Source organism: Tursiops truncatus, chromosome 4 (assembly GCF_011762595.2).
Source record: "Tursiops truncatus isolate mTurTru1 chromosome 4, mTurTru1.mat.Y, whole genome shotgun sequence".
NCBI lineage: Eukaryota > Metazoa > Chordata > Mammalia > Artiodactyla > Delphinidae > Tursiops > Tursiops truncatus.
Window position 1 is genome coordinate 104,775,299 of NC_047037.1, and position 22,457 is coordinate 104,797,755.

Sequence of the window (22,457 nt, forward strand, 5' to 3'; positions counted from 1 at the left end):
GATTGTCCAGCAGCTAGTTGTGATACTGGTGCTCTTGCAAGAGAGAGTGAAAGCACGTCCTTCTACTCTGCAGTCTTGGTTCCAATCAATAGCTTGTTTTCTATATCTTTAAATCATTAGTCTGATAAGATTATCACATGTGAGGCAACAAATACTAAAGTACATAATCAAGCACTCTAAATTTTTTGGTATTGCCCAAAGTATGACCAGTTCAAAGAAAGTGTAGAGCTATGGGAGTCATGAAGACAGTAGAACTTATTTAAAATAAGTTTTTTTAATCATAATTTTCTAGCATCTTTAAACATTTAGTATGATATCTTTAAGATTCCTTTCTGTAGATGATATACAATAATAACGTAAGTTTTAGATTTGCTGATGACTAGGGTCCTACTTTAAAGAGTTGAATTGATTTGCATCATGAATAGACAGAAGGGAGGAAATTAGTGAGCTCATAGGATCCAGGGCAAGTATGAGGCCAAGGGGAGAAAAAAGTAGATTGCCCCTTGAGGAAAGGTGCAGCAAACAACTTAATAAAATGTAGAAGAATATAATTTGGATTTTAAAAAATTATAAATATACCTGACATTATGAAAATTTTACTATTAGAAAAAACCACATGGTAGATGTGTGGTAATTATTTTTTTTGACAAGAAGATATTAACAGTTACTGAGAGGTTGAATAACTTGACCAAAGTCCTGATAAAATGCCATCAAACACAATCATGGTGTGAATTATAGAAAGGAAAAACAACAGCCTGTGACATTGTACTATTGTTATGCAATGTGTTACTACTGGGGGAAACTGAGAGAAGGATAAAAGAGTCCTTCCTGTACTATTTCAAAAACTGCATGTAAGTCAACACACACAGAATAAAAATATGGGAAAGAGTAAACCCAAAAAAAAAAAAAAAAAAAAAAAAAATAGAAGGTAGAAGAGGGAGAAAAAATTAAACCTAAATAAAGTATAAGCACTGAAAACAAAGTTTACAATAGTAATTAACTAAATAAAAACCAAAGTATACTAGAAATGACCAGCAAAGCTAAAATTTTATTCTTTAAAAACCTGATGAATTTATAAATCCTATCAAGACTGATTAAGAATAAAAAGAAGGTATACAAAATCAATATTAGAAATGAAAAATAGGAACATTACTATATAATCTAGATGTTAAAATATAATAATGAGATATAATAATCAATTTGGTGCTACAAATTAATGGAAAAAAATTCTTAGAAAAACTCAACTTACCCAAAATTATGCAGAAAGATATTTAAAATCTGAATAGTCTTACATCTATGAAGGACATTAAATTTCTAATTAAAAACTTTTCACAAATGAAACTTCATGATTAATTGTCTTCACTGATAAATGTGAACAATTACTTAATGAAGAATAATATAAAACTCATACAAATTCTCCTAAAGAATGAAAAATGTGACATATTTTTCAACTTAGTTTAGGAGACCAACATGAAAAGAATAATAAAACCTAGGACATTACAAGAAAGTATAATTGGTTTAAAACGAGTAGTTTATGGTGATATTCTAGTATCCAAAAGGAAATCTTCTTTAGGCTGTTGGATCTTAGCACAAAAATAAAAACTGAAAGCTGCTGTCTACACTAGGCAATGTAAAATAAGTAAGTAAGTAAATAAACACATAAATAAAAGTTAAGAAATTATTCTTTAGAATCTGTCTTGGTCCATTCAGTCTACTATAACAGAATACTATACATTGGATGGCGTGTGAAAACAGAAATGCAGTTGTCACAGTTCTGGAGGGCTGGGGATTCTAAGATCAAAGCGATGGTAGATTCAGTGTCTGATGAGGGTTTATTTCCTAGTTCATGGACTGTGTCCTCATATGGCAGAAGGGCAAGGGAGCTCTAGGAGGTCTCCTTTATAAGGGCACTAACCCCATTCTTGAGGACTCCACTCTCATGACCCACTCAACCTTCCAAAGGCCCCACCACATACCATCACATTGGGGATTAGTCTTCAATATATGAATTTAGGGGGAACACAAGCATTCAGTCTTCTGTAGAATTATCACTTTAGGGCTGAAAGAGAAAGAAATTCATCAAAGGAAGCATTTCTTAAAATCAAATAAAAAGTAAAACAATAATTTATTAGTCCTTTATTCTAAGTTATTAACCAACTAATGAAGTTGGAGTTCAGGATTTCTCACTGGAATGTGTGATATGTACATTCAAAAGTAACTAATGACATAGGGCCTGCACTCTACTTGCCCAATGACTGGTTCTGGCCATGTGTGTCTTGAGATTTAGAGAAAAAAAATACTAAGTCTCTGTGACTACAGAAGCCTTGGAAGAGCAGAGACTGATTTGAGAGGAGTATCATTAAATATAAAAGAAGTAAAGGATTATACAAATGAAGTTATGCCAAAGTTTATTTGAGGGGCAGTAAGTGGTACAGTCTTACTAATGAGCATAGCTTATATTAAAAGCAGAGGAAGATTGTTTGCAAAGGGTTATTGAAAACAGATATTGGAGTGTACTATTTTTAGCAACTTTCTCTTTTCAGCCTGATTTATTACTTTAGGTGAAGTCTCAACTACTCATTAAATGGTGTGCATGATGGAACCTAGCTTTGCAAAAGTTTTATTTTTTAACATAAAGCAGAGACGTTAATGCACTTTATCATTTTCCTTTTCTACATCATGCCAAATATTATCTGTCTTCTCACTAGACTCTCAGAGGTCTTAGATCTACAGGGGATGGGGAGGAGGATAATGAGGAAGAAAATAAGGGAAATAACACTCTTTCTGTATAAATTTCATGGTCCCAAGACTAAAACCTCCTCTCTGTAGAAAATCTGCTTTCACAAAGGGGATTAGAGTGAACCTTTCATCTTCCAGGGCTCCATGGGCTACATCCTCTGCTTTCAGGGTCTTAATATTATTGGTATCTGTTATGTTCTGGTCACTGGTTATATTTGTCTCAGTCTTCACCAAAAGTCCATAGTTTTTCAAGTGATTTTTCATTTTATTCTCAACTATCTCCACCTACCAGTTAAAAAAATCACTTATCCAGGTTATTTTTAGACTCAGTCTCCCTTTTCTATTATCCCTGACTTCTAGCTGAAAGATCACAGTACAAAAAAGCTTTCATGCTTGTCTTCACATTTGTCCCTAACTTCTTCCTGAAACCACCCCATGACAGTGTGTGAATAGGATTGTCTAAAATCATTTCAACAGATGGATTCTGAAAAGCTTGTAAGTTTAGACTTTTAATTTGCTTATTTTGTTTGCCATATAAAAGGAGAAAGAGGGAAAGAACATCCTTCTAATGCCCACAATAACCATTTTTTTCTAAAAAGTGGGGTTCCATTTAAACTAATGCTATGGTGTGACTCTAGAACTTGATAACATTGCAGAAGTTGTCTGACATACATCACACTTTATTTATTCCAAATCTGAGATTAAATAACTTAGTCATACAAACTGTAGTCCTCTTAATAGGCACATGGAACTGATCCAAACTTCAATAACTTCCTTTGTCCACAAAAAAGAAAGAATTGGGACATCAAACATGAGTCCGTTTGCATCTTTGAGTTCATTCTCTTTGTTTAAGACGATCAATTGCGGTTCAGATAAAGAAAAGCATACTCGTTAAATATGCAGGTGAGGTCATACTGTGGACAGGTGGAATGCAATAGATGTTTTGACAAAAACAACAGAAAGAGTTATCAAAATTAAATTCAGTAAAGTGGAGATATGTTTCAAAAATGTAAATGATGTTTTATAGGGTAAGTTCAAATCAATGTAGTTGAAAAGAAATAGAAAACTGAAGATAGGAACCAGTACATACCACAAGGCATGCTGCATAGCAGGCTCAGTATGAGTACTTGTTTTTTCTTTCTTTCATTGATTTAGTTATTCAATTATGTAATAGGAAGGAAGATTGTACAAATTACATTGAAGCTTGCCTCTTAGAGTCTGATATTTCAGGTTTAACTCTGCCATTTTCTAGCTTTGTGACCTTTGGCCAGTTACTTAATATTTCTCAGCTTTAGTTATGTCATCTGTAAAATGGTGCTAATGGTTTTATACAGTGATTGTAAAGGTTCAACTAAATATTGCATAAAAATGTGTAGGAATCTTCAACTCCTAGTATTGACTTTGTCTTCATTACTCTGCTGATATCACTGCAAGGTCACCAACAGTATTCCTAGTTAAAACTATTGGATGTTTCTTAAGTCCATATTTTTCTGGACCTTCTGATTATCCCTTCCAATTGTTAGCTACCTTGACATTACAATCAATTGTTTTTTCTCTTACATCTTAGTCTATTTCTTTCTTGTGTCCCTCATAAGTTCTTCACTAAAACTACACATATTAATTGTGTATTTATTGTGAGCTGAGCTTTCTGAGAAATACACTGATAAAGACTTTAGTCTCAGCCCTCAGGAGGCTGCTTCTCTAGTAAAATCTATGGAGAAATGAACAAAGATGAGAAAGAGCTTCTGCACAACCTGGGAAGTGATGGTGGTGAGGGAGACAGGAAGAATAAAAGAAAGGAATGGATCCATAAGAAGAGACATATTCACTGAGATAAAAATATTAGTGATTAACTACGGTGAGGAGGGTGGTGAAGAGCTGTCCTGGTCTAAACGAAGAATGTGTAAAAGTTGAGAGGTGAGAGAAACTTGTGAGCTCGAGAGATTGAATGAGATTACACAGGACTACATTTTTTAATATTGTGTTACTATCAAATGGGGATGGGGGAAGCCAAAACAAGGAGACAATGTTGTACAAGAAAGTAGACACCCAGTCATTCAGAACGATGTTCCACCATTTTTAGGCATTTATACTTTATGCCAAACGCAATATGGAAAAGTTGAAGGGTTTTAAGCACCATCACTGTCTTTTACTTGGATTTTTGCAATCATTGTCTGACTCATTTCTAACTCCCCTGCTCCCTGTCAGGTCAGAGAGATAAATTTAAAAATTCAATCTTGACCATGTTGCTCTGCTATTATATAGTTTTTAGTAGAGCTTCAGAGTCTATATCCTCTGTGCATTCTTCTATAAAAACACTGCATAATAATTATCTTGACATGTGTCTTTCCAACTCAAGACCATGAACTCCTTAAGGGAGATAATTAACTAGTGTATCACTAGCATCCAGCTCCATGTCTACCACATGGTAGTTGCTCACATTTAATAATGAATTCACCATCAGGGATGATTAAAATTTGAATTAGAGAAATAGATTAGATACCTTTAAGATATTTCCAAAACCATGATTGCACAACTCAAATTGTTTATAACCAAAGTGTAGTTCCTGGACCAGCAGCATCAACATTACCTAAGAACTTTCTAGAAAGGCAAATATGGGGTCCTCTTCCAGACCTACTGGATCAGGAACTCTAGGAGAGTGCCTAGTACTCTGTTTTAATAAACTGTCTGAGTGACTCTGATATCCTGGAAGATTCAAGAACCCCTGTCTATACCATTGATATGTCTGTGAGGAGTCAGTTTGTTTTGTGGTATAAATGGGCCACAGTTGTAACACTGATGCACATTCTTGATAGGACACTCACTTGTTTTTTTCATTCTGCTTCAAGTTATGGGGTATGATGTTTCTGCTGATGTTAATTAGGATGTTTACTGTGGGTTTAATAGGAAAGTATTTTTTATATATTTAAAAATTGTAGATTGAGTTAATTTATTTGCTCTCTTCCATTATTATTCTTTACAAAACTTTGGTCTGAGTTCAACAGCTGATAAAGACTCAGAACCTGTCATCTTAACTCAGTTATTTATCGGCCTGCCCATGCAAATAAATGAGGAAATTTGTTATAGAGCAGTTGTCTGGATTTTGTTGCTAATTAATAGCAACAAAATCCAGATAAAGAATCCGAAGTGACAATTTGGGACCCTTAGAGTAGAAGAAAACACAGTCTGTCTTACTGACTCATGCATTCCTTTGACATCTGGATCAGTGAGTCAGACATAACATAAGCCTTAACAATGATTTTATATTTCCATAACTAACTAGCAGCATTTCTGGGTTTCAGTTGATGCCTTTGTTTGTTTTCACTCATGGGTATGTTATGACTTCTTGTCCCCTTGATTGCTTTAAGAGCATTGTTTGGAAAGGTAAATACATTAAGATCAAATTGAAATAGCAGTGTTATATTGCATGCAACGACCAATATCCTATTACAAATTCCTGCTCCACAATGATTATTGCAGTTAAATAATTTCTACTCTGGAAAGTCTTTTCAAAATATAATCAACAAAATACTTGAAGTTTCTGTTCACAGCAGTGCATATAAATCAAAGTTGATTTTTTTATTGAAGTATAGTTGATTTACAATGTTGTGTGATTTTTCTGGTATACAAAGTGATATATAATATACATGATATTTTTCATATCCATTTCTATTGCAGTTTGTTACAGGATATTAAATCTAGTTTCTCATGCTCTACAGTAGACCTGTTATTTTATCTATTTTATATACAGTAGTTTGTATCTGCTAATCTCAAACTCCTAATTTATCCCTCCCTTACCTTTCCCCTTTGGTAACCATAGTTTTATTTTCTATGCCTGTGAGTCTGCTTCTGTTCTGTAAATAAGTTCATTTGTGTCATATTTTAGATTCCACATATCTAAAGTGATATCATATTGTATTTGTCTTTCTCTTTCTGACTTACTTCACTTAGTATGACAATCTGTAGGTCCATCCATGTTGCTGCAAATGGCATTATTTCATTCGTTTTTATGGCAGAGTAGTATTCCATTGTGTATATATACACCACATCTTCATTATCCATTCGTCTGTCAAAGGACACTTAGGTTTCCTACATGTCTTGGCTATTGTAAATAGTACTGCTATGAACATTATCTTTAATGTTATGTTTAATGGTGCATATATCTTTAAAATTTTTATTTTTATGCAAAAATATAGCACTCTTTTAGTGCTCTTAATGAGAATATTTATCAACTTGAACATATAAAAAGTATGCATATATAAACTTTTAGTAATATTTGAGATAACAGAAAAATTGGGAAGTCATTTTTAAAATGTTGGATTGTTTGATAATTTTTATAGACATTTCTAGGATTTTTAATTATAGTAGCAATTTTGTATTTTTTTTAAATCTGTACTTGAAGTACAAGTTTAGGAGAGCAAAAAGGAAGATATAACTCAAAGTGTTATGTTTCACTTTCATAGCAAAGAGAGCCAGTTCATTAAATATGGTATCAAACTTTCAGAAAAGAAAATAATTATCCATTTAAATTATCTTCCCTATGTTTATAAAGGTATTATCATTTATTTAATTATTCAGTAAATATTTATAACAGCCTAAGAAGTTTCAGGTACTATTCATGGTGAAGAGTATAACTCAGGGAATAAAACAGAGAAAATACCTGCCCTAATGGAGCTTGCATTCCAGTGGAGAAAGTCAGATAATAAAAAATATCTTAGAAGAAGGTATAATATATAAAATGTTAATAGCTGGAGAAATTGAGACAGAAGAAAAAGAATAGGAAGCACAAGAATAATGTGGGATATATTTGAAATAGAATGGTCAAGGGGATACCTGAAAAACACCTAAAAGAAGTGTGAGAGTGAACCATATGTATTTCTGAGGTAAGTGTATCTTAGAAAGCAAAGCAAGTACAAAGGTCCTTAGTCAGGAGAGGTCCTGGTGTGTTCAAAGGGCAGAAAGGAGGCCAGGATAGCTACAGCAGATAGAGTGAGAAAAAAACAAGTAGAAGATGGGGTCAAAGAGATTTAAAATGTTTACTGACTTTCACATATTTCTCTTCTGGACTATTTTCTTCCCTTGAAAAAATTGTTCTCTCTAACCATTGCACCAGCCAACCACCATATTCCCCATTGATAAGGTAAACCAAGAAAATGAGTGGTACAAAGAAAACAGGAATGGCTGTAGCTTCTGCAAATTCCTTATGTTTTCCAGATTTTCGGAATTGACCTATAGAAACCCATAGAATTATTTGCTATCTGGACTATGTGATTTTACTCTGACCTAACTTTATTTCAGTGTAGAATCTCCAGATCAATTTTTAGAATTCCATGGTTGCCAGGCACAGACCAAAAAACTAAGATATAGACAGTGGATTAAGTGCATATAGCCTCCCAGGATAAACTGGTTACTGATTAGATAAAAAAGAAAAGTCCTGTCAACAAATTCTGTCTCATTTTACATGTGCATCTGGAATGGAGTCCCAGAAGATTCAAACTGGATAAAACCCAGAGAATTGTAATCTTATTGGAGATGTAATAAAAATATTGGAACTCACTTTCATATTATTTCAACTCTTTCTTATATGGATATAAACACTGTTGAGATGTTGAGCATAATAAAATTATTCAGTCTGAAGCTATCCTGAGAAAGAGTTGACTAGCCAAATTTTAGATTTTCCTTCTCATGTCATACATGCTACATAATTACTTTCACTAAAGCATTTTTTAAATTAAGACTTATTTTTTTTTTTTTTAGTTCAGGCTAAGGTTTACAGAAAATTTGAGAGGAAGGTACAGAGATTTCTCATATACCCCCTGTCCACACACATGCATAGCCTCCTCCATTATCATTGCCCCCCATCAGAATGGTATACATTTTATAACTGATAACCTACACTGACACATCATAATCCCCTGAAGTTCATAGTTTATAATTCACTCTTGGTGGTATACTTTCCATGGGTATAGGTAAAAGTATTATGACAGGTATATATTTCATTATGGTATCATACAAAGTCTTTTCACTGCCCTAAAAATCTTCTGTGCTCTGCCTATTCATCCTTCAATATCCCCAACCTCTGGCAACCACTTATCTTTTTACTGTTTCCATTGTTTTGCCTTTTAGCGAATGTCATATAGTTCACACAGTACATAGCCATTTCAGATTGGCTTCTTTCATTTAATAATATGCATTTAAGTTTCCTCCATGCCTTTTAATGGCTTGATAGCTCATTTCTTTTTAGCACTGAATAATTTTCCATTGTCTGGATGTACCACACTTTATTTACCCATTCACCTACTGATGGACATCTTGGTTGCTTCCAAGTTTTGGCAATTATGAAGAAAGCTGCTATAAATATTTGTGTGTAGATTTTTGTGTGAACATAAGTTTTCAACAACTTTGTGTAAATACCAAGGATCATAATTGCTGGATCATATGATAAGATTGTCTTCCAAAGTGACTGTACCATTTTTAATTCCCACAAGCAATGAATGAGCATTCCTATTGCTCCACATTGGAGCCTGGGTTTGATGGCATCATTGTTCTGGATTTTGGCTGTTCTAATAGATGTATAGTGGTATCTCATTGTTGTTTTCATTTGTATTTGCCTAACGACATAGGATATGAAGCTTATTTTCATATGTTTATTTGCCATCTATATATCTTCTTTTGTGATGTGTCTATTAAGGTCTTTGCCCCTTTTTTTTTTATGTTTTTGGGTTTTTTTGTTTTTGTTTGTTTTTGCGGTACGCCGACCTCTCACTGTTGTGGCCTCTCCCATTGCGGAGCACAGGTTCCGGACGCGCAGGCTCAGCAGCCATGGGTCACAGGCCCAGCCACTCCGTGGCATGTGGGATCTTCCCGGACCGGGGCATGAACCCGTGTCCCCTGCATCGGCAGGTGGACTCTCAACCACTGCGCCACCAGGGAAGCCTGTAGGTTATTTTCTTATTATTGAGTTTGAGAGTTCTTTGTATATTTTAGATGACAGTGCTTTATCAGATGTGTCTTTTGAAAATATTTTTTCTCCCAGTCTGTGGCTTGTCTTCTCCTTCTATTGACAGTGTCTTTCAAAGAGCAGAAGTTTTAAATTTTAATGAAGTTCAGCTTATCAATTATTTATTTCATGGATCATGCCTTTGGTGTTGTATCTAAAAAGTCATTGTCATATCCAAGGTCATCTAGGTTTTCTCCCATGTTATCTTCTAGGAGTTTTGTAGTTTTGCATTTTACATTTAGATCTGTAAGCCATTTTGAGTTAATTTCTATGAAGGGTGTAATATCTGTGTCTAGGTTCATTTATTTGCATGTGAATGTTCAGTTGTTCCATTGCCATTTGTTGAAGAGACTATCTTTGCTGCATTTTATATATTGCCTTAGCTCTTTTGTCAAAAGTCAGTTGACTATGTTTATGTGGGTATATTCTGGGCTCTCTATTCTTTTCATTGATCTATTTGTCTACCCTTTTGCCAATATTACACTGTCATGATTATACTAAGACATACTTAAAAGATAGATTTCAATATATTTAATGTTACTCCTATGTCTCATTACTATTTTTTGAATACTAGGATACTAGAAGGTTAAAAAGTAATATATTTTTATTCTATCTCCCCTCCTCCCAAATGCTTTCTTAGATGGTAAGAACCTTCTGCTTTACAGAAATATGTTCAGAAATATTTACTTAGCATAAAAGATTGTCTTAAACAAGGCAATGTGGTGCATATATGTGTCAGAGTATGTGTGTGTGTTTGTCAGAAATATGTGAGGGGGGAGGAAGTAAATCCTTTAACATAATTGCAAAGTAGTGTTCAAAGACATTAGACATTATTAATCCAAGGAGAGAAGAACCAGACCACTCTTGCCCTAACTTCTCATGACTAAAACATGAGTATTGCTGGAATTAGACTAAGGTGAAAAGATAATTCTTTTGCTAGCCTAGGGAAAAAAGGAAAGAAAAATAATAAATAAAGCAAACAATGTTTTATAAACGAAAGAGGAGACAGAGAAGGAGAAGAGGAATTTGTTTGAAGAAGTGACTTCTGACCGGTCCTTTCCCATCCACGCTGTAATTAATGCAAGCAATTGGCCACTCCTGTAATTTATCTTTTTGCCTGCTTCCACACGGAAGGTTTTTATTTTCCCTCCATTGAATCCTTTGCTAAAATTACAGTTGTTTCAAAACAGAAAGACCAGGTTTGGGTATGCATATGTGAATTATGAAAGATAATTCATTTTAAAGAACTGGCAGTGAAAATGCAAATGAGAAATGTACAATGAAGTACAGTTAAGATTGAATCTCATAAAACATATGCAGGTCACTGAGTGATTCAATCACAAGTTAGCCCACTGAAACTCTTAATTACAATCACTTTTAATGAAACATGGTCATTGGAGTTTGGATGTATTCCAGTACAAAAACAGAAATATAGATCAATGGAACAAGATAAAAAGCCCAGAGATAAACCCACACACATATCTTTGATAAAGGAGGCAAGAGTATACAATGGAGAAAAGACAGCCTCTTCAATAAGTGGTGGTGGGAAAACTGGACTGCTACATGTAAAAGAATTAAATCAGAACACTTCCTAACACACTATAAAACTCTTAGAGGAAAACATAGGCAGAACACTCTATGACATAAATCACAGCAAGATTCTTTTTGACCCACCTCTCAGAGAAATGGAAATAAAAACAAAAATAAACAAATGGGACCTAATGAAACTTAAGAGCTTTTGCACAGCAAAGGAAACCATAAACAAGATGAAAAGACAACTCTCAGAATGAGAGAAAATATTTGCAAACAAAGCAACTGACAAAGGATTAATCCCCCAAATATACAGGCAGCTCATGTGGCTCAATATCAAAAAAACAAACAACCCAATCCAAAAATGGGCAGAAGATCTAAATAGACATTTCTCTAAAGAAAATATACAGATTGGCAACAGACACATGAAAGGATGCTCAACATCACTAATCATTAGAGAAATGTAAATCAAAACTACAAATAAAAACTACTCATACTGGTCAGGATGGCCATCATCAAAAAATCTACAAACAATAAATGGTGGAGAGGATGTGGAGAAGAGGGAACCCTCTTGCACTGTTGGTGGGAATGTAAATTGATACAGCCACTCTGGAGAACAGTATGGAGGTTCCTTAAAAAACTAAAAATAGAGCTACCATACGACCCAGCAATCCCACTACTGGGCATATGCACTGAGAAAACCATAATTCAAAAAGAGTCATGTACCACAATGTTCATTGCAGCTCCATTTACAATAGGCAGGACATGGAAGCAACCTAAGTGTTCAATGACAGGTGAATGGATAAAGAAGATGTGGCACATATATAAAATGGAATATTATTCAGCCATAAAAGAAACAAAATTGAATTATCTGTAGTGAGGTGAATGGACCTAGAGTCTGTCATACAAAGTGAAGTAAGTCAGAAAGAGAAAAACAAATACTGTATGCTAACACATATATATGGAATCTAAAAAAAAAATGGTTCTGATGAACCTAGGGGCAGGACAGGAATAAAGACGTAGATGTAGAGAATGGACTTGAGGACAAAGGGAGGGGGAAGGGTAAGCTGGGATGAAGTGAGAGAGTAGCATTGACATACATACACTACCAAATGTAAAATAGATAGCTAGTGGGAAGCAGCTGCATAGCACAGGGAGATCAGCTTGGTGCTTTGTGACCAACTAGAGGGTTGGGATAGGGAGGGTGGGAGGGAGATGCAAGAGGGAGGAGATATGGGGATATACGTATACATATAGCTGATTCACTTTGTTATACAACAGAAACTAATACAACATTGTAAAGCAATTATACTCCAATAAAGATGTTACAAAACAAAAAGAAAAAGGAGTGGAAGGAATATAAACATTATATAAATTATGTAAATTTGTCATTTTTTCTATGTTTCTATATTTGCATGAATCATAATACAGGTATCTGTAAATTGATCTAAAATAGGGCAAAGCCATTCAATAAACCAGTTTTTTAAGCAGCAAAGCTTTAGAGATACTCATCAACAAGAATTCCATCAAATAATCCTTGAAAGAATAAACTGCATAATGAGAATTAAAAGTTCCAACAATACCCATTAGGGTATTCTACTGCACCATTGATTCCACAAGTATCAATTGCTTTCAGTTAGCTGAACTCTTGAGTGTTTATTGGAAGGGCCTAATAAACCACAGTCAATTTTCTTTTTAACCTCACAAAGGTAGCTTGAAAGAATTAAATGTTTTCTCTCCCTCCACTGCCCCCCTCCCTCTGCTCCACTGCTTTACATTTTGGACCTATACTAATAAGAATATCTTGAACATTTACTTTTATAATACTTTTCTCCCCAAAATAAAAACAAGATGATGCATATGCATATATTCTGTCTGTGATGGAAATATTGACTTTCTCCACTTCACTTTACATCATTATTGTACCCATGAAACTCTGAGGATGTGTCTCCCTTTGTTTCAGTTTCAAGAAAACAGGGTCAGGCTATCAAATGCATTTGTTGCTTGCCATTAATGAATTCAATTTGCCTCAGTTTTATTGAGATGCCACTCTGTGCAATTTTTAAAATAGATATAGATGGATAAAAAGATAAATAGATAAGTGGTTTATATGCCCAAGATCAGTTCTCTCAGGTGTCTGGTAATGCTGAGCAATTTTGTTTTAAACTGATGATCTTAATCCTTTAATCTTTTGTTCAAGGCTATTCTGTCACCACGTCAAGGACAGATCTATTGTCTCTATATTTAAAGATAAAATTAAAATGCAATTATAAAATACAGTAAAATATCAGACTTAATTTATAAGAAGAGAGGTGTGTAGATATTATAAGAAATTATTTGCATTTTGGTTTTCAATTCTAATTTGTTCTAAAATAATAACATAGTTTTTAAGTATTAAACGTAATTCTAAAAACATACTTTAAGAAATTACTGACCAGATTTAGAACAGAATTAGTTCTAAATTTTTTATTATGACTTGAATGATCTACCTTGCTTTGATACATGTAGCTGGTATTAGGCTTTCAATTTTTCTTTGCTGAAGTCCAAGTGATGCTATTTTGTTGAATTTGAGGTTGATGATTTCTAGATTTACCTGGGAATCTTTCTATGAAAGACCATTTAAAAACAGGTTAACACACTATTTCTAAATTGTATGTGTAATTATAAAATAAGACTTTCTATTATTAATTAACAAACAGAAAATACTGACTTATGGCCATCAAACAATGTTTCAGGCTTCAGCCAAAATTCCAGCTGCCAGCACATAAACCTTCTGAAAAGGAAGACATCAGATTTATACATCATTGTGGGGATTTGGATGGGTTGATTCTCACTTAGAACTATCTGAGTTTAGAGATCTCACCCTTCCCCAGATATGCACCTGGTAAGTTTATTTGAAACCTGAAGTAAATTGGAGTTACCCACTAAACTGTCAAATCCTTGTGAAAAGGAACAAAATGTTGTGTCCACGGGGCCTAGAATGTGTCTGGTGCACAGTAAATTCCTATTTGGACTCTTCAAAAAACAGTGATTATCAATGATAATTAGGAATTTTGCAGGAGTATGTGGCTGGAAATGGTACATTTAAAATAATATGTAACAAAATATGACAAAATATAATAAAGCATAATAGAGAGTGACTCAACTTGGGAAATCTCAAAGGACACATTCAGTGGAGTGGTGTGCTAGCAAATGTTTAACAACTGGCTCTCCTGTTTACCTCTTCCCTTCCACCTGCCTTTCTGCTCAGGGTCCTGACCTGCTGGTTATTTATATAATAATTGATTATATAATAATTGATTACTTACATAGCTATATATATATACATATATATATATATATAATATATAGTAAGTGAGGAGTATAACTTTAAATGTCGATATCAAGATGAATGCATATTTAACATGCCACCCATGCATGGTTATGTGTAAGCTGAGTTCTTTTAAGTTATTTTAGAGAATTAATATGAATTTTTATAATAGTCTCTGAAGTATGGTCACATGAAATTAATATAATTTATCAAGTATGTTAACAACTAACTCCAAAGAAAACTTTCAAGAACTTTAAACATTCAGGACAAGGTTTACCGCTGAGAATTTACTCATTGAAATTGAGAAACTTCATCCACTTTCCATAAATAAATATCACTGTGGTGACAGACAGAAAAGTAAATTTCTATCCATAGTGAATAATAAGTCTTTAGGAAAACTTTCATTTGATAAAATGTCAAGCAGTTCATTTAAAGAGAACATAGTCTATGAGGTGGTAATTTTAGAGGAGTTGTCAAAAATTTCTTCAAAGGTGAATTTATCAGTCTTTGGTCCTCCCTAAAGCTTCTTTGTCCTCCTCAGCCACATAGACTGCTTCTGCCCATAAGGAGGAATATGAAGATGGCTTTGGCACTGGTGCTTTCCAAGGAATGGCCACTGTAACAAATCAAAGTCTGGGGTTAACCCCTCTCACAGTGTATGTGCAGGAGGACTGAAACATAGCTGTTATAAGGTAATGATTCTGCCTCACTTTGTCTCAGGCCATGCCCTGCATATGATTCCTTTTAATCTGTGGAGACTTGTAACCCATGAACCACTGTGGCATCAGTTGATTTCTCTGAGTCCAAGTTGGGAAGTGGCAGATGTAATAGTGCCTAAAATACAGAACTACTGGTGCATTTACTATCTTTAAATGAAAGGAAAATAGGACTGAATATTTTATAATCTACCCCCAAATCCATTTGACTGAAACTTACATTCAGATAAGCTATGTATGTAATTCTCCTGTGTGTGGGGTGTGTGTGTATGTGTGTGTGCACATGCGTGCATGCGCTGTGTATTTGTAGGCATTAAAAAAAAAACTACAGACTATTCAAAACAAATATCTATCTCACAAGAAATATCTCTGCTACCCCATGTGTTTCACCACCTTACACACAATAGACCCATGAACATTTTCCCTGCCTATTACTTGAAGTAGAAAATTAAAATCATAGATTTTCTTCCCCATTGCTACCAAGACAGTAATACCTTGGTCTTAAAAATTGTCTCAGAGGATGTGCTGGAAATATTAGTTTGATAAGTTAAAACACTCCTCAGCATGTAAAATTTTGAAGGCAAGGGGTCTGGAATAATGGAATTTGCCTCATCAAGCAAGGAGTGGGTGATTTCTCTTAGTCTTCTCTTTGTGCCTGAATTTAAACAAATTAACAGACTGTCATCACTATAAATCATTCATGATGGTTTCATAAAACATGTTAATATTTTATATAAATAGGTGTATTAAAAGTAATATACAAACACATAATTTGCCATTGTACATTTTATATTTAATAATGTATATTATAAAATATATTTTCATTCATTCCAGAAATACATAACATCTATGAACCATGAGACCTGGTAATGGACCATAAGCTTGCACAGATAACCCATCGCATAGTCTGGTGCATAAAGGAACAATGCCGGGCATTGTGAGGTGTGCTAGCAGAGAGTGTTTAAAAGTATTTGGAGACAGAGTGAAGTAAGTCAGAAAGACAAAAACAAATATCGTATATTAATGCACATAGGTGGAATCTGAAAAAAATGGTATAGACAGTCTCATTTACAAAGCAGAAATAGAGATACAGGCATAGAGAACAAATGTATGGATATCAAGGGGGAAAGTGGGTGTGGGATGAATTGGGAGATTGGGATTGACATATATACACTACTGATACTATGTATAAAATAGACAACTAATGAGAACCTACTGTATAGCACAGGGAACTCTACTCAATGCTCTGTGGTGACCTAAATGGAAAGGAAATCCAAAATAGAAGGGATATATGTATAAGTATAGCTGATTCACTTTGCTGTACAGTAGAAACTAACACAACATTGTAAAGCAACTATGCTCCAATAAAAATTAAAAAAATAATAATTAGGAAAGAAAATCTTATTTCAAACCCATAACAACAACAGTAGGAAAAAAGGTATTTGGGAGTGTCAGAAGGAGTTAAGATCAGAGGAGATCTCACAGATGAGCTGGCATTAAATCTAAGGTTTTAAAGTGTACCTAATTGACCTCCATGTGGTCAAGTAAAGAAATACTGGAACATGCATAACATTCAGAACATGTACTGAGTTATCTGTATCAGAGCCTGGGTTGAGAAAGACAGGAGGACAATCTGGAAAGTGAGGTTTCAATACGATCTGCACTTTGGATTTAGTAGTGTGGTCATTGGATACCAAGATAAAAATTTTAATAAGGTAATTTACGTAATAAGCTTTTTTTTTAGAAAGATGTTTTGATACACAGAAGTAAGATTCTAAAGGCGGAAAGGGTAGTTAGGAAGCTTTTTGATAGCCTAGAAGGGAGAATCCATAGAGGAAAAGAAGAGTCTAGGGCAAGAGGTAAAAGTACTGAAGCCTGTGAAAGAAGATTATGAAAGAAGAGATTATAGCAAATGTCAGCTTGCTTTCCCTGGCAAGTAGAAATTAGAAAACGCTCAGTACAAACACATGCACCCGTGCACACACACACACACACACACACACACACACACACACACACCTCTCCCCATTCATACACTCAACATGCCAAAGAGAAAATGAAGAAATTTGTAAATTTGAGCAACAAATTGATTCTTTTATTTTTCCCTCTATATAATACAGCTTTTTGTTCTAACAGTTTATTTAAGCATATAACAATATTTATTATAAATTGTCTATGTGCACAGGCCTGTTTCAGGTGTAGAGATTTAAAACTTAGAAACAGAATTCCTAGCCAGCATGGAGTTTGCATCCTAGCAGGATATCAAAGACATTGCTTCACTTTACACTTAAATGACCAGTCAATGGAGGAAATTTAATTTAGAAGGCTTTGTTCTGTAATAATAAATAGGACTTGCTTAGGACTTTTCCCCCAAAGAGTAGTGATTTCTTGGTAATTATAGAATAAAATGTACCCCTAAATCCACTGTTTCACAGAAAAGACCTGGGGAAGCAAAATATTTAAAAATAAGACAAAATGAGTGATAATAATGTCATTATATTATTTTATAACTCTAAATTATCTTTAAACGTTTTAGTTGTTACAAAACAAAATTGTAAAGGAAATTGTAATAGGTTTATTTGTTTTTCCACATTCCAGGTTGAAAGCCATGCAGAAAAAAAAAAAAAATCACCTGGATTTAATGGTTCAACTGTAAACATTCTAATTAGGAGTAACTGCATTAAAAACATGCAAACAAAATTCTTATCTCGCTGTACTACATGAATTAAATGTGAATAAAACTATGTACATATATGTATATAGTTTTATTAGATACACCTATAGGTACACATTTTGATGTGTATACATATATGTGTGTGTGTGTGTGTGTGTGTGTGTGTGTGTGTATATATATATATATATTCTGTTTCCTGATATTAGAGGCTTTCTGTCATTTTTTTTTCAACTACATCAAATACAAAAGAAAAAAAAACATTTTTACAGACCTCAGGCCAGAGATCCAGGTGAAAAAAGAAATGAAACAAGGCTTCCTTGATGGAAGAATAAGGGCTTTCTCATCATTCTTGGCCAAGCTTTGAGCCATTTATAAAAAATGATTTATTTTCTGAAAAAAAAAAAAAGTCCAAATTGTTCAGTGGAGAAAAGACATTTGGGAAACTAGAATTTAGGGAGACAGACACTCAGATATGTGGTTTTTTTTAATCATTATACATGACATGTCTAGATACTAAGACATGACAAGAAAATTTTAAAGGGTATACAGAATTCCCAAAGGTGCCCCTTATTTCTCATTGTTTTCACTGGTGAAATATATCTTTTCAAACAATATTGTGGAGGTTTTATATACCCTTGTAGCTAAAAACAGATTTTTTTTTTTTTTACAACAGTCAGTGAGTACTTCTGTAGGCCCACCAAATGGCCGGTATATCTCAACCTGCTTATGCTATTTACTACCTGAATTGAATCTTGAATAACTAATGGATTTGTTCATAGCTTTTTACTCATTCCCTTGTCTTCTATCCAACATGTTCAAAGTTTATTCCCATTCTCTAAAAAAATCTACTTGTCTGCCACTTCTGTTTCCATTTCCAGATGAGTCCACTGCCAATACATAATCTAGGAGGATTTACCTTTGTTGAAATGGGGTACACACTGAACTGACCTCCCAGATTATCTAGGCTAGTAAAATGTCACAATAACAAAGTTTATAAAATACTTAGGTTAAAAAAAATCTTGGAATGGTATGTTGTATATATTTTACACATATTCAATAAAAATGAAATGAAATGAAATGAAACATCATGCAATTAGTATACGGGGAGATGTTTTTAAGACACAGATACAATGAGGAATGTAAGGTCATACATAAAAATGAAAAGGATCCCATCTATGTTCATCCAGCTTTCTCCTCAGTCTTTCCTGATTCTAATGTTGCTTAAATAAGTTTCCCCCAAGCAAGAATCAAAATGAAACAAGAAGAATAAGCACATTTTGTGTGCCATCGAATAGATTTTCAGATTAGTTTCGGATGCCTGCTTTTTATCATAAATACTATATTTAGGTGCTCAGTACAAAAGGTCATTCCATAAGCACTGCCTGATACAGTGATTTGTGTCACATTTCGAGAATTCAGAATTATCTTGCTATCTCAAATGATTTAATTCTGCCTGGCAAGTCTACTATTAGACAAAAGAAAATTATATCCTTCTCATTATATCTTTAAGAGGCTAAAATTCACCATAGTCATGTTTTGTTCTATTTTATTTAAGGCCTGCTTAGTTTAAATGTAACCATTCATTATAATTTTAGTTCGCGTTTTTTGAATCTCAAGTATATTTTTATAATTCATGCAATGCCAAACATAATGACTGATGAGGAACTTACATTCAGGTCAAAATATTTTAATTTTTTAAAAATTTTGTTTTAAGACTAACAAAAGAAACAATAATAACAACATGAGCTTTGAAATAAATTTTATAAGGATCAAAGTAGAATAAAGTCAGCAAGAGTTTTTGAATGAAAATAAAAGATAGCATTTGAGTTTCTTTCATATAAAGAGTTATGAGATCAATATGTCACCATGTCATTTAAATCTTTTGTCTGAGTTAGCTTCCCCTGTGATTTTGAAGAGGCTGGAGCAAACAGAAAGGCAAAATTTTGAAGTGCTTTTTAAGTCAAAGGAGACAAAAAAAGCAAGCTTTTTGAATCTATGAGAAAAGAACAATAGATTTGGACAGTATTGAATTGGTCACTTGGAACTAGACTGCAATAAATCTACAGTTTGTACATTTCCATGTATCTTTCAAGTTTTACTGGATGATCTTTTCAACTAAGTAAATGAGTAGTCATCAGTATTAGCTTTCTGGGGATAGATGGTATTTGTTATTCATATATATGTTCTCCTTAGTTTTTTACAAAGTACCTTGCAGATAGTAAATAGTCAATGAATTTCTGTTTGTTCAATCATACTATGAATCAAAAACTTTCCTATTATTAAATTCTGATCAAATGATACCCAGATTTTTATTTTGTTCAATAAATTCATAGTTATAGTAATGACTAGTAAACTCTTAACTGTCTATAAGTAAGGGCTTTTATACAGTAGGTGTGTATACAAAAACACATAAATACACAAATTTACTTTTGCTACATTTACCTTTGCTACATCAAATATCAAAAATTATATCCTCATAACACTTTATTTCAGGAAGTTATTTTAAGGAGCTAGATAAAATCTTTTAAAATAACATTTAGTGTTCCAATTATGTTAAAAAAATTAAGGTTGATAACAATTAAGATACAAACAACCAGTCAATGACAGTGACAGGTATGCTAATTTACAGCATTGATGATTACACCAAAATTTAAACCTATATACTGTAATTTTTTTAAATAATCAGGGAATTAATGCTTTACTTCATCTTTGTAACAATAATCTTCTCTGCTTCTCCCAAGAGTTTGAGTAATTCTAAGTGATTCTATTTCCCCTTCATATACACCATGAATATTCATGCTAAAATGAGAACTATTAAAACAAAGCATGAATTATTTACTGCTGCCCAGAGCTGCATTAACTTCATTGAATATTTCTAATTCAACAAGGCTTTGAACATCTACCTAAGCTCAGTTAAGCATTTATAACACATGATTCTAAAAATAATCTTCTCCAAAGTGTGCAATTTTCACTTGAAAAAAGTCAATACAAATCTAGTTGCAATGAACAGTACAATTGTATCTGGGTCAGAAAAATGTATCTCTTTTCTCTCTGCATGTTAGGTATAGAACAGTGGCTTCTGGACACAACACATTATGGGAAATAAGGTAGTACTTGTTCTTGGGATATTGTCCTCAAACCTATGGATTATATTCCATGCTGATATTTTGACACCACTGGTGTCACATCACAGTACGGTGGTGGGGAAACACCAGTGGGGTCAGGGTAGAGAGCTTTGCAAAACACAGTTAAGAAAATTTCTTCTCCCTTGGTTTCCAGCCAGGCCACAAAGTTGTGACCATCAGAAACCTCTTCCTTTTAGATTTAGTCTGGCACAGTGGAAAGAACACAGATCTAAAGCAGACTCATCTGTGTAATTGTGTGCAAATTAATGAATGTCTCCAAAGTCTCAGTTTCACCTGTAATATGCTTACATCCTATGACATGAATTAATGCATATTAATCACTTAATATAGTTCCTGGTGAGCTAGCATGAATTTAAGCAGTTAGACATTTGAATTTCAAACGATTAGTCTGCTTCTTGTGCAATTTGGTAATTTAGGAGAAGTTATGTACTCTCTCTCAACTCCAGTTTCCTCAGCTGTGAAATGGGGATTATAATAGCATCACCTAATGTGGTATTTTGTGATGTGGATTAGGGAGTAGATGTATATATAGAGAGAGATACAATGTTTAGCACAGCAAATAGTATACCTTAGTGCTCAATTCAGGTTCATTTTTATTCCATAATTATTGTTACTTGGTTACTTTCATTCCTATGATTTATCTGATGATAATGGGATTAAATGACTGCATTGGCAGCTAACATTTCAGTTTTAGGAGGAAGAAAGTAGTTCTTTTCTCTGATAACTTAATAATGAGTATTTGGACAGGGGGTCACACAATGAATGTTTAGGATAAATATTTGAAATTCACATTAAAATTACTTTAAAATACTAGTCATTCTGGATTATTGAATAATTACCCAAATATGTGCCATAGTCTTTAAGGAGCAATAACAAAACACGGAGACTCTTTCAGAACTTTTTCATAGGACTTATAGGAAGAGCCTATGACAAATGGCATTCATTGCTAATTCTCTAGCTAATTTCGAGTTTACAACAAATAAGGGGAAATTTTTACCTATATCATTTTTGTGGCAATATTACCAAATCAACATTAAATATGCCTTCAGAGGAGCCAGGAGCAGGCAACCTGCCAAGACCTAGATCACACACAGGCCCTTACCTCCAGCAGCCCCCAGGGATTTCTGGGTTTTGTTTTTGGTTTGTGCTTTGTTTGTTACTGTTGTTGTTTAATTTCTCTACAGACCTACAGAGGTCCTACTAGCAAAAATAGCTGAGGCCTCTTGTTCATGAAATTCTCATATTATTTATAGATCTTCCTTCTCACACAGAAAATGTTGCCTTTTAAGGGAGGAAAGCAGAGAAAATAAATAGAAATGGCTGTCAGGTGCCGAGGGAGTAA